This window comes from Zingiber officinale, chromosome 10A (assembly GCF_018446385.1).
Source record: "Zingiber officinale cultivar Zhangliang chromosome 10A, Zo_v1.1, whole genome shotgun sequence".
NCBI classification, from domain to species: domain Eukaryota; kingdom Viridiplantae; phylum Streptophyta; class Magnoliopsida; order Zingiberales; family Zingiberaceae; genus Zingiber; species Zingiber officinale.
In genome coordinates this window covers 70,386,273-70,397,026 of record NC_056004.1, presented here as the reverse complement: position 1 = coordinate 70,397,026, position 10,754 = coordinate 70,386,273, and positions in this window count along the sequence as shown.

The window sequence follows — 10,754 nt, the reverse complement described above, 5'->3', positions numbered from 1 at the left end:
GTATATCTGTTGGGTTTTTCGGGCCGTAAAAACCGTTTTTTGCGTTGCGGAAACCCAGAAACCCCCATGCCACGGATCCGTGTGAAGAAATAAAATTACGTAAAACTTTCACGTATGAGTTTTATATGCCTAGATCTACTTTAGATCTACAAAGGAGAAGAGTTTACCCTTGATGCGATGCCCTTCGTAATCCCGCTCGTCCAAGGTTCGCCGGATCTCGAGAATATCAAAGTAGATACTCCTCTATGTGTATCGACACGAACAACTCGATGGAGAGAACCTCTAAGGATGTGCTAGCAACCTTAGAAGATCAGTAATGGTGGAGGAGAGGGAGAGAAGATGAGAGCTTGAGGAAGAAGAAGGAGGTTTCAAAACAAAATGAAACTTACCCCTTGAATGAAAGTGGCCGGCCACCTTAGGTGGTTTGTAACCTCCATGGGATGCCAAGAGTCACAACTCTTGGTAACTCCCATGAGGTGACATCCCACTTAAGCAACCATGATGATGTGGAGCATCATCATTGGCCCACTTAATGCCAACTCACCAATGAGGTGGCAAATAGTCAAGTCAAACTTGACTCTTCATCTTCCTCTCAAGTCAAGTCAAACTTGACCACTTCTCTATCATGGTTGATCAAATCTAACCATTAGTTCAAGTCAATTTTAATTTAATGAATCTCTATTCATTGAATTAAATTAATTAAATGAGTCTAAGTCCAAATTAGACTCATTTAACACATGAACCAAATTGAGTCCAACTCAGTTAGCTCAATTTGGATTACTCTTAATCCAATTTGGTTCATCACATGAACCTAATCGTTTAGGTTCATCAAATGAACCTAATCTCCATCTAATTTCCCTTTGTGTGTGACCCTATAGGTTCTTATAACGTTGACAATGCTCCTAAACCCATTTAGAAGCATAAGTAATGAGCGGTATCTAGCAACAAATCATTACTACCCAAGTTATAAGAATGTTGAGATCTAACATCACCTTGTGACTACTAGTTGTGACTCTTCACAATATATGACAAGTGTCCTTCTATTCTTGACATCTAGATTGATCAATGTGAGGCATAGACCGTGTCATCCTCTAATCAATCTAAATCTTGAATCCCAAGTAGACTCACTCAATCAAATGAGCTCAACATCTCATATTGACTCATTTGGGCATGGACATGCACTTAGTGGTCTCACTCTATCAAGAATATCGATGTCTCTCCCGTCATATAGGAGGGATAGATCCCAGCTATATCACTCACATCCCTCCGCATAATTTGTTACATACCCAGTAATCGCCTTTATAGTCCACCCAATTACGGGTGACGTTTGACGAAGCCAAAGTATGTAACTCCTTATGTAGGGAACCATGGTGACTTCAGGTCCAAGGACTAATAGTCATACTAATAGCCACATGAGAAAGTATATGACACTCATATAACAATCCATGATACTTTCTCATGGCGGGTCATTCAGTATACATTCTCCAATGCATACCCATGTGTCAACTTGATATCTCTATATCCATGACTTGTGAGATCAAGTCATCGAGTTGACCTACATGCTAGTCTCGTCACATTAACATTGTCCCTAAATGTTAATACTCGACTAGGAATGATTAAGAGTAGTGTTCCCTATATCATCTCACTATCGATTCAACCAATCGATTGATATAGGTAAGAACCTTCTACTCAAGGACGCTATTATACTTAGTTATTTGGCACCAATACAAGTAAGTATAATAACCAAAAATAAATACCTTTATTTATATACAAGAATATGATACAACGAGTTCATACAACAATCATCAAATGATTGGCTCTAGGGCTCTAACTAACAATCCCCCACTAGCACTAGTGCCAATCAGTGTAGGCTCTAAGCCTCAATGACCTAGTGTGACCATCATGCTTTCTCTGTGCCAAAGCCTTAGTCAAGGGATCTGCGATGTTAGCTTCTGTGGGTACTCTGCAAATCTTCACATCTCCTCTATCGATAATCTCTCGAATGAGATGGAAGCGCCGTAGTATGTGTTTGGTCCGCTGGTGTGAGTGAGGTTCCTTAGCCTCTGTAATTGCTCCATTGTTGTCACAATAGACTCAATAGGGCCAGCGATGCTAGGAACCACCCCAAGTTCAGTGATGTACTTGCGGATCCAAACTGCCTCCTTTGCTGCTTCTGATGCAGCAATATACTCAGTCTCTATTGTAGAATCAGCAACTGTGTCCTGCTTTGAACTCTTCCAGCTCACAACACCACCATTTATGTAAAACACGAACCCTTACTGCGATCGATAATCATCCTGGTCGATTTGGAAGGTGGCATCACTGTAACCCTTTACAGCTAGCTCATCATCGCCTCCATATATTAAGAAATATTCTTTAGTCCTTCTCAAGTACTTAAGAATATTCTTGACCGATATCCAGTGACTTTCACCTGGATCTGACTGGTACCTGCTCGTCATGCTCAAAGCATACGAGCCATCAGGACGAGTTTATAGCATGGCGTATATGATAGATCCTATGGCTAAGGCATAAGGGATTTGATCCATGTGGTCTCTCTCCTCTCTAGAAGAGGGACCTTGAGTCTTCAAAAGACTCACACCATGTGACATCGGCAGAAATCCCTTCTTGGAGTTCTGCATGGCAAACCGTAGGAGTACCTTGTCAATATATGTACTCTGACTTAGGCCAAGCAACCTCTTAGATCTATCTCTATAGATCTGTATGCCAAGAATGGGGGATGCTTCACCTAAGTCCTTCATTGACAAACAAGTCTCTAGACAAGTCTTGACAGACTACAGCAAAGGGATGTCCTTCCCAATGAGTAGTATGTCATCTACATACAATATAAGGAAGACAACTGTGTTCCCTACAACCTTCTTGTAGACAAAAAGTTCATCTTCATTCTTGATGAAACCAAACTGTTTGATTGCATCATCGAATCAAAGATTCCAGCTCCGAGAAGCTTGCTTTAGTCCATAAATGGACCTATGCAGCTTGCATACTCTGCTAGTATGCTGTGGATCTACAAAACCCTCAGGTTGTGTCATGTACACATCCTTGTGCAGGTTTCCATTCAGAAATATGGTTTTGACATCCATCTGCCATATCTCATAGTCATGGTATGCTGCAATAGCAAGCATGATCCGAATGGACTTAAACATCACTATTGGAGAAAAGGTTTCATCATAGTCAATACCATGAATTTGCTTGAAACCTTTAGCTACCAAGCGACCCTTATAGATAAGTCCATCCATGTCAGCCTTTCTCTTAAAGACCCACTTACACCCTATGGGTTTTACACCCTCAGGTGGATCAACCAAAGTCCATACTTGGTTGGTGTACATGGATTCCATCTCGGATCTCATGGCTTCTAGCCATTTCTCGGAATCTGGTCTCATCACAGCTTCCTGATAGGAGGTGGGCTCATCCTCTATGAGCACAACGTCCTCATGGTCAGACAAGAGAAATGAGTATCTCTCAGGCTGACGACGTACCCTATCAGACCTGCGAAGAGGTATGTCTACTTGAACTGGTTGTTGTTCCTCAACTCCTTGTCGAACAACATCATCCACAACACTTTGTGGTTCCAGTTCAACTTCCATCGAGGCTTCAGTGCTATTGTTTACATCTTGAACTTCTTCAAGATCGAACGTACTCCCACTAGTCTTTCTAGAAATAAAATCCATTTCCCCAGTCTTAGCCACAACCACCTTGTGTTGACTGGGAATGTAGAAGTAATATCCCTTCGTTTCCTTGGGATTGTTGGATTTTTCGGGCCGCGAAAACCGCTTTTCGCGTCGCGAAAACCCCGAATCACCCAAAGCCGTAGATCCGTGCAAAGAAAACCGAACAGAAAATAAGTACGAGTTTCAAAACCTTTAGATCTACTCCTAGATCTATGCGTTGAGAATTTTACCCTTGAAGCGTGCCCTCGCAAATCTCGCTCGTCCAACGGTACGCCGGATCTCGAGAGTGTCAACGTAGACACTCCTCTAATGATATCCACACGAACAACGAGTGTCTCTCACACTCAAAGGATGGAGAAGAGAGCCCCAAGTGTGCTAGCACTTTCTAGAGCTCTCGGGTAGGATTTGAAAAGGGAGAAAGGAGAGAAAGGAAAGGAATCTCACATACTCCTCTAGGTATCCTCCTTTGTGACCTTCACTTCACCCTTTTTCTTTGGACCTCAACACATTCCTCTTCACCTTGCTTGAAACTTTCAGCTAAGAAGGAGGAAAGGGAGAAGAGAATGGCTAGAGGAAGGAGATGAAATGAATGAGACCAATGAATGAAAATTCATTCCCATTCATTCACTTGTGTGGCCGGCCACATGAGTAACTCCTACTCATTTAATGTGGCCGGCCACATTAATGAGAATGGAGGCTTGTAACCTCCATGATGTGGCATACCATGATGATGTGGAGCATCATCATTAGTCCACATCTTGCCATCTCACTAATGATGTGGCAATTAGTCAAGTCAAACTTGACTCTTCCTCTCCCTCTCAAGTCAAGTCAAACTTGACCAAATCTCTTCCATGGTTGATCTAATCTAACCATTTGATTCAAGCCAACTTAATATAATGAATCTAATTCATTAAATTAAGTTGATTTAATGAGTCATAATCAAAATTAGACTCATTGAATACATGAATCAACTTGAGTCCAACTCAATTAGCCGAATTTGGATTACTTTTAATCCAATTTGATTCATCAAATGAATCTAATCATCTTGGTTCATCATATGAACTTAATCCAATTAGTTTATCATATGAACTCAATCTCCATCCACTTGTTCTTTGTGTGTGACCCAATAGGTTCTTGTAACGTTGGCAATGTTTCTAAACTCCTTTAGAAACATAAGCAATGAGCGGCATCTAGCAATACATCATTGCTACCCAAGTTACAAGAAATGTTGAGATCCAACATCACCTTGTGACTACTAATTGTGACTCCTCACAATATATATGGCAAGTGTCCTTCTATCCTAGACATCTAGATTGATCAATGTGAGGCATAGACCGTGTCATCCTCTGACCAATCTAAATCTTGAACTCCAAGTAGACTCACTCAATCAAATGAGCTCAATATCTCATATTGACTCATTTGGGTATGGCCATACACTTCGTGGTCTTACTCTATCAAGAATATCGATGTCACTCTCGTCATATAAGAGGGATAGATCCCATCTACATCACTCACATCCCTCTACATAATTCGTTACATACCCAGTAATCGCCTTTATAGTCCACCCAGTTACGGGTGACGTTTGACGAAACCAAAGTACATAACTCCTTATGTAGGGATCCATGGTGACTTCAGGTCTAAGGACTAATAGTCATACTAATAGCCACATGAGAAAGTATATGACACTCATATAACGATCCATGATACTTTCTCATGGCGGGTCATTCAGTATACATTCTCCAATGTATACCCATGTGTCAGCTTGATATCTCTATATCCATGACTTGTGAGATCAAGTCATCGAGCTGACCTACATGCTAGTCTTATTGCATTAACATTGTCCCTGAATGTTAATACTCGACTAGGAATGATTTAGAGTAGTGTTCCCTATATCATCTCACTATCGATTCAACTAATCGATTGATATAGGTATGAACCTTCTACTTAAGGACGCTATTATACTTAGTCTATTTGGCACTAATATAAATAAGTATAATAACCAAACAAATGCCTTTATTGATATACAAGAATATGATACAATGAGTCCATACAATCATCAAATGATTGGCTCTAGGGCTCTAACTAAAGGGATATCCAATGAAATAGCACTTGTCGGATTTGGGTCCTAATTTATTCGAGACTTGACGTCGAACGTAAGCCTCACAACCCCAAATCCTCATAAAAGACACCTAGGCATCTCTCCCAGTCCATATCCTATATGGTGTCTTTATTACAGCCTTAGATGGAACTCGGTTGAGAATGAAAGCTGCTGTGTCTAGAGCATAGCCCCAAAGAGATGTAGGAAGATCTGTGTGACTCATCATAGACCATACCATATCTAATAGGGTATGATTCCTCCTTTCGGAGACACCATTCCACTGTGGTGTTCCAGGAGGAGTGAGTTGGGATAGAATCCCACACTCAGCTAGATGGTCACGAAACTAATGGCTAAGGTATTCTCCACCTCGATCTGATCGAAGTATCTTAATACTCTTGCCAAACTGGTTTGGTACTTCATTCTTGAATTCTTTGAACTTTTCAAAGGATTCTGACTTATATGTCATCAGGTACATATAACCATATCTACTAAAGTCATCAATAATTGTAATGAAGTACCTATAATTACCTCTAGCAGTGACATTGAAAGGGCCACATACATCACTATGTATAAGACCTAACAAGTCAGTCGCTCTCTCACTATGTCCACTAAAGGGAGTCTTTGTCATCTTGCCCAGAAGACATGACTCGCATGTCTCATATGATTCAAAATCAAATGAGTCCAGCAAACCATCTTTATGGAGCTGGGACAAGCGTTTGTCATTTATATGACCTAAGCGACAGTGCCAAAGATAGGTTTGGTTCATGTCATTTGATTTGAACCTCTTGGTACTTATGTTATAGATAGGGTTCTCAAGGTCTAGAATATAGAGTCCGTTCATCAGAGGTGCACTATAATAGAACATATCATTTAAATAAACTGAACAACATTTGTTCTTTATTATAAATGAAAAACTTTTCTTGTCCAAATAAGAAACTGAAATTATGTTCTTAGTCAAGGCAGACATATAACAACATTCATTTAATTCTAGTACAAGCCCAGAGGGTAGAGATAAATAGTAAGTTCCTACAGCAACAGCAGTAACCCATGCTCCATTGCCTACTCGTAGGTCTATCTCGCCCATCGTCATTGCTCTGCTATTTATCAGCGCTTGTACATTAGTACAAATGTGAGAAGCACATCCGGTATCTAATACCCACGATGAAGAAATAGAGAGGTTGACTTTTATAACATTTATACCTAAAGTAGAAATCTTATTTCTCTTTTTCTTAAGATCTTCCAGGTATCCTGTGCAGTTCCTCTTCTAGTGCCCTGCTTGTCCTTGATACAGTTGACGAAGATGTTCAACCATATCATAAGCACCCATCAACTCGTGTTGCTTCTGAAGCTTAGAGTTCATGGTTGCGAGCATGAGACATGACACATCTAATGTGTCATCTTGATGCTTCTTGTAAGCATCTCGGTCAGCTCGCGTGGCAGGAGGTGCCTCCGGAATGGGCTGCTCCAGAACGTACAGTTTACATTCCTGTGTGAGAACAATTCTCAGATTCCCGTACCAGTCCAGGAAATTAGCTCCGTTGAGCTTGTCCTTCTTAAGGACAGAACGCAGGGAGAAAGAGTTCATATTTGACGTCATGGCAATCTACAACAGAAATTAAAGCAGAAAGTAAATATCATATTCCTTTTATCATTTAATTAGGCGTTTAACTAAATGATGCTCCCACTGAATTATAGAACTTTTGCATAATCAAGTCAGTGATGTGGTCAAACCACACTTACTAGATTCTAACCAATCAGTTATAATTTTTGTGGGACAAGATCCACATCATACTATGCCTTGAGTTAGCTTTGGCTAAATCGCCCAAGACTTAGTATGATCGGTAAGTAACTAATTACCAATTACATCTCTATGCAACTCTTGTTTATAGGATCAAGATCCACATTTATATTAAAACTCAAGTTAGTTTTGGCTAATACGCCCAAGAGTTAATATAAACGTGATTTTGACCTATCTACCAACCATTGGAAAAATGCCTATAGTTAAACTTGATTTAACTAGTTGTACTCAATCTAATTGAGTTTTACTCACCCATGTGTTGATAGGCGGGACCAAGATTTGTTGGGATCTTAGATGGCTAGAGGGGGGGTGAATAGCCCCTTTAAAAACTTAAACAAAACTTCTACACAGATAATTGTTAGCACAGCGGAATTAGACAACTAAAGGAAAGAAAAACACAAGCACACTAACACTAGGATTTACGAGGTTCGGGGATAACTTGCCCCTACTCCTCGGCGTGTCCGTAAGGTGGACGACTCCTTGATCTTCGGTAGATCGAACCCCGGATAACTTCCGGCTACAAATCCTCCTTCTCGGTGGAGTAACCTCCCCACAGCGTCTCAAGAAATATCTAAGTTAAAAAACGAGACTTACAGAAACTCGGTGGCAAAGGAGAATAAAAATGCTTACAACCACGCGAGGATCAGTAGCAGAACGGAGATCGCAGTTCACCCGAGAGCTCAAGAACTTCGCACAATAGCACAGACTTTTCTTTCAAGCTTTCTTGTTGTTGTTCTATTCTCCCCTCTCGCTGTTTTTACTGCTTCTCAAACCTGATCTCTGCTGTCACAGATCTGGTCCAAAACTGCGTAAATCAGCGCTGCAGCCAATCCCTCTTCCTCCTTACCTGGTGCTCTGAACTCACACCAATGATATCACAGTCATCACTGGCGTCTTCTGAGCTCGAACCAATCCCCAGGATTCAAGCAGATCGCAGCCAGATCACAGCAGTATCTGTTGATGCCTGAAATGCACCATGCACCGCTGAAACCAGTAGAAAGACCATTTGTCGCATTCCTCTTATGAACTTAATTTGAAATTAGGCTTGGAATGATACCTGTTAACCTGCAAACTCAAAAGCTAACAGCACAGAGGATTATATCACATAAATGAATGAGGTATATCAAAAGTAGTGAAGGAATCGCTGATACAGCGAACAAATCAGAGTGTGTGGATCGGTCACCAGACCGGTCACAGTGCCTTGGACCAATCAGGCAACAGCCTGATCGGTCTGAGGCCATTCTGATCGGTCGTAGTGACCGATCAGATTGAGTGTGGATCGGTCCACAGACCGATCCACCCCTTTCTCTCTTCTGCAGGCTCTTCTCCTGATCGGTCTCCCTGACCGATCAGATTGCACTCAGTGTGCTACTGAGTGTTTTCTGATCGGTCTGCAGACCGATCAGATTTCACTCAGTGTGCTACTGAGTGTCATCTGATCGGTCATCAGACCGATCCATGGAACTCAGTTTTACTGGATCGGTCTGCCGACCGATCCACTGATTCATGAGTCACTGGATCGGTCTACCGACCGATCCAATGTGCCATGGAATGTCCACTTAGGTCCCTCTCTGACCTAATCCGGAGAACGAGCTACCGAGCCCTCTCTGACTTCGTCCGGTCCAGAGAACGAGCTACCGAGCCCTCTCTGACCTAGTCCGGAGAACGAGCTACCGAGCCCTCTCCGACTTCGTCCGGTCCAGAGAACGAGCTACCGAGCCCTCTCTGACCATTCCGTGCCAAGTCACCATACTTGGACTTTTTCCCGTGCCAAGCTCCCTGCTTGGACTTTTCACCAGATGTCTTGACCCATCTGGATTTCCCTTGCCTGACTTTACTCACCAGGACTTTCCCTCCCAACTGATCAACCTCGATCAGTAGTCATTCTGAGTTTAATCAATATCTAATACAAACTTAAATCAGTGTCAACATCAAAACAACAGCCAGGTCAGACTGTATCAACAATCTTCCCCTCTTTGTTGTTTGACAACACGATTTAAGTTTAGATCAGAATTGTTCAAATTTTCATAATTTTAGGGGAATCAAGATCCTCCCCCTAAGACGGATACAATACTATGTGAGGGTCTTCTAAAATCAAAATTTGCATTCATCTAAACTTAGTTGCTTAGTTATCTTCTCCCCCTTTATCAAACACCGAAAAAGTGCGAATAAGGTAAGATAACTTAAAGAACTCCCCCTTAACCCTTACTGTCTGTTTCTTAACGCACTTAGAATTCCCTCTAAGTGTATTATAAGACAGTAATAAGGAAATAAAGGACAAACAAGACATGCAAGTGAACAGCATATTAATAACCGATAGAAAATGAAGCATAATCAAGAGCAAGCAAATATAAAACTGAGTAGCATAAATACATGAGTAGCATCAGAAGTGAAAACATCCAGGTCAGACATAAAGACTAACAAATAACATCCAAAATACAGACAGTCAACAAACAAACTGTATCAATCAATATCCTCACACTGAGGAACATCACCATCATCGGCAGGAGGGGTGAAATCCTGAGGCGGCACGCTGGAGGATGGATAGCCTGGATAAGACTGCGGAGGCGGGTAGCGTGCCATCCATCCGAGTAGCAACTGCTGTGTCACCACCTGCTGACTGCGCATATCATCGAAGCGCTGGTCAATCTGCCCGCGCAGGTCATCGTAGCGCTGGTCTATCCGAATACGCAGGCCATCCAGCTCAGCAGATATCATCTCATCGTGCTGATCAAAGCGGCTCTCCAGCTCGGCGATCTGCCAGCGCAGATCAGGATCGGCCTCTCCATAGTCAACAGCAGGAGGAGCAGCAACAGGAGCAACCTGTCGTGGAGGTCCCCGTGGTAACTCACCCAGTGCTCTCCCATCCTTCCACCGAACATCCCCATTTTGCCCTATGATGCCAGACTTGGAAAATGCCCGTTTCCCAAGTCGGCAATCCTGCCTGACCATTTTGACTATTCTACCCTTAGAGACATCAACCTGAAGGGTCTCGAGCCAATCAGTAATTATATGCCCATAAGGCATATAAATAGTGGAGCCGCTAGGCTTAGAATATGATATGATCGAGGAGTAGATGCTCGACATGATTTCAAAATCGAGACGCCGACGCAAACCATAAAGCATAAGACAATGATATGAACGGATCTCAGATAATGGTTTAGATGTGATA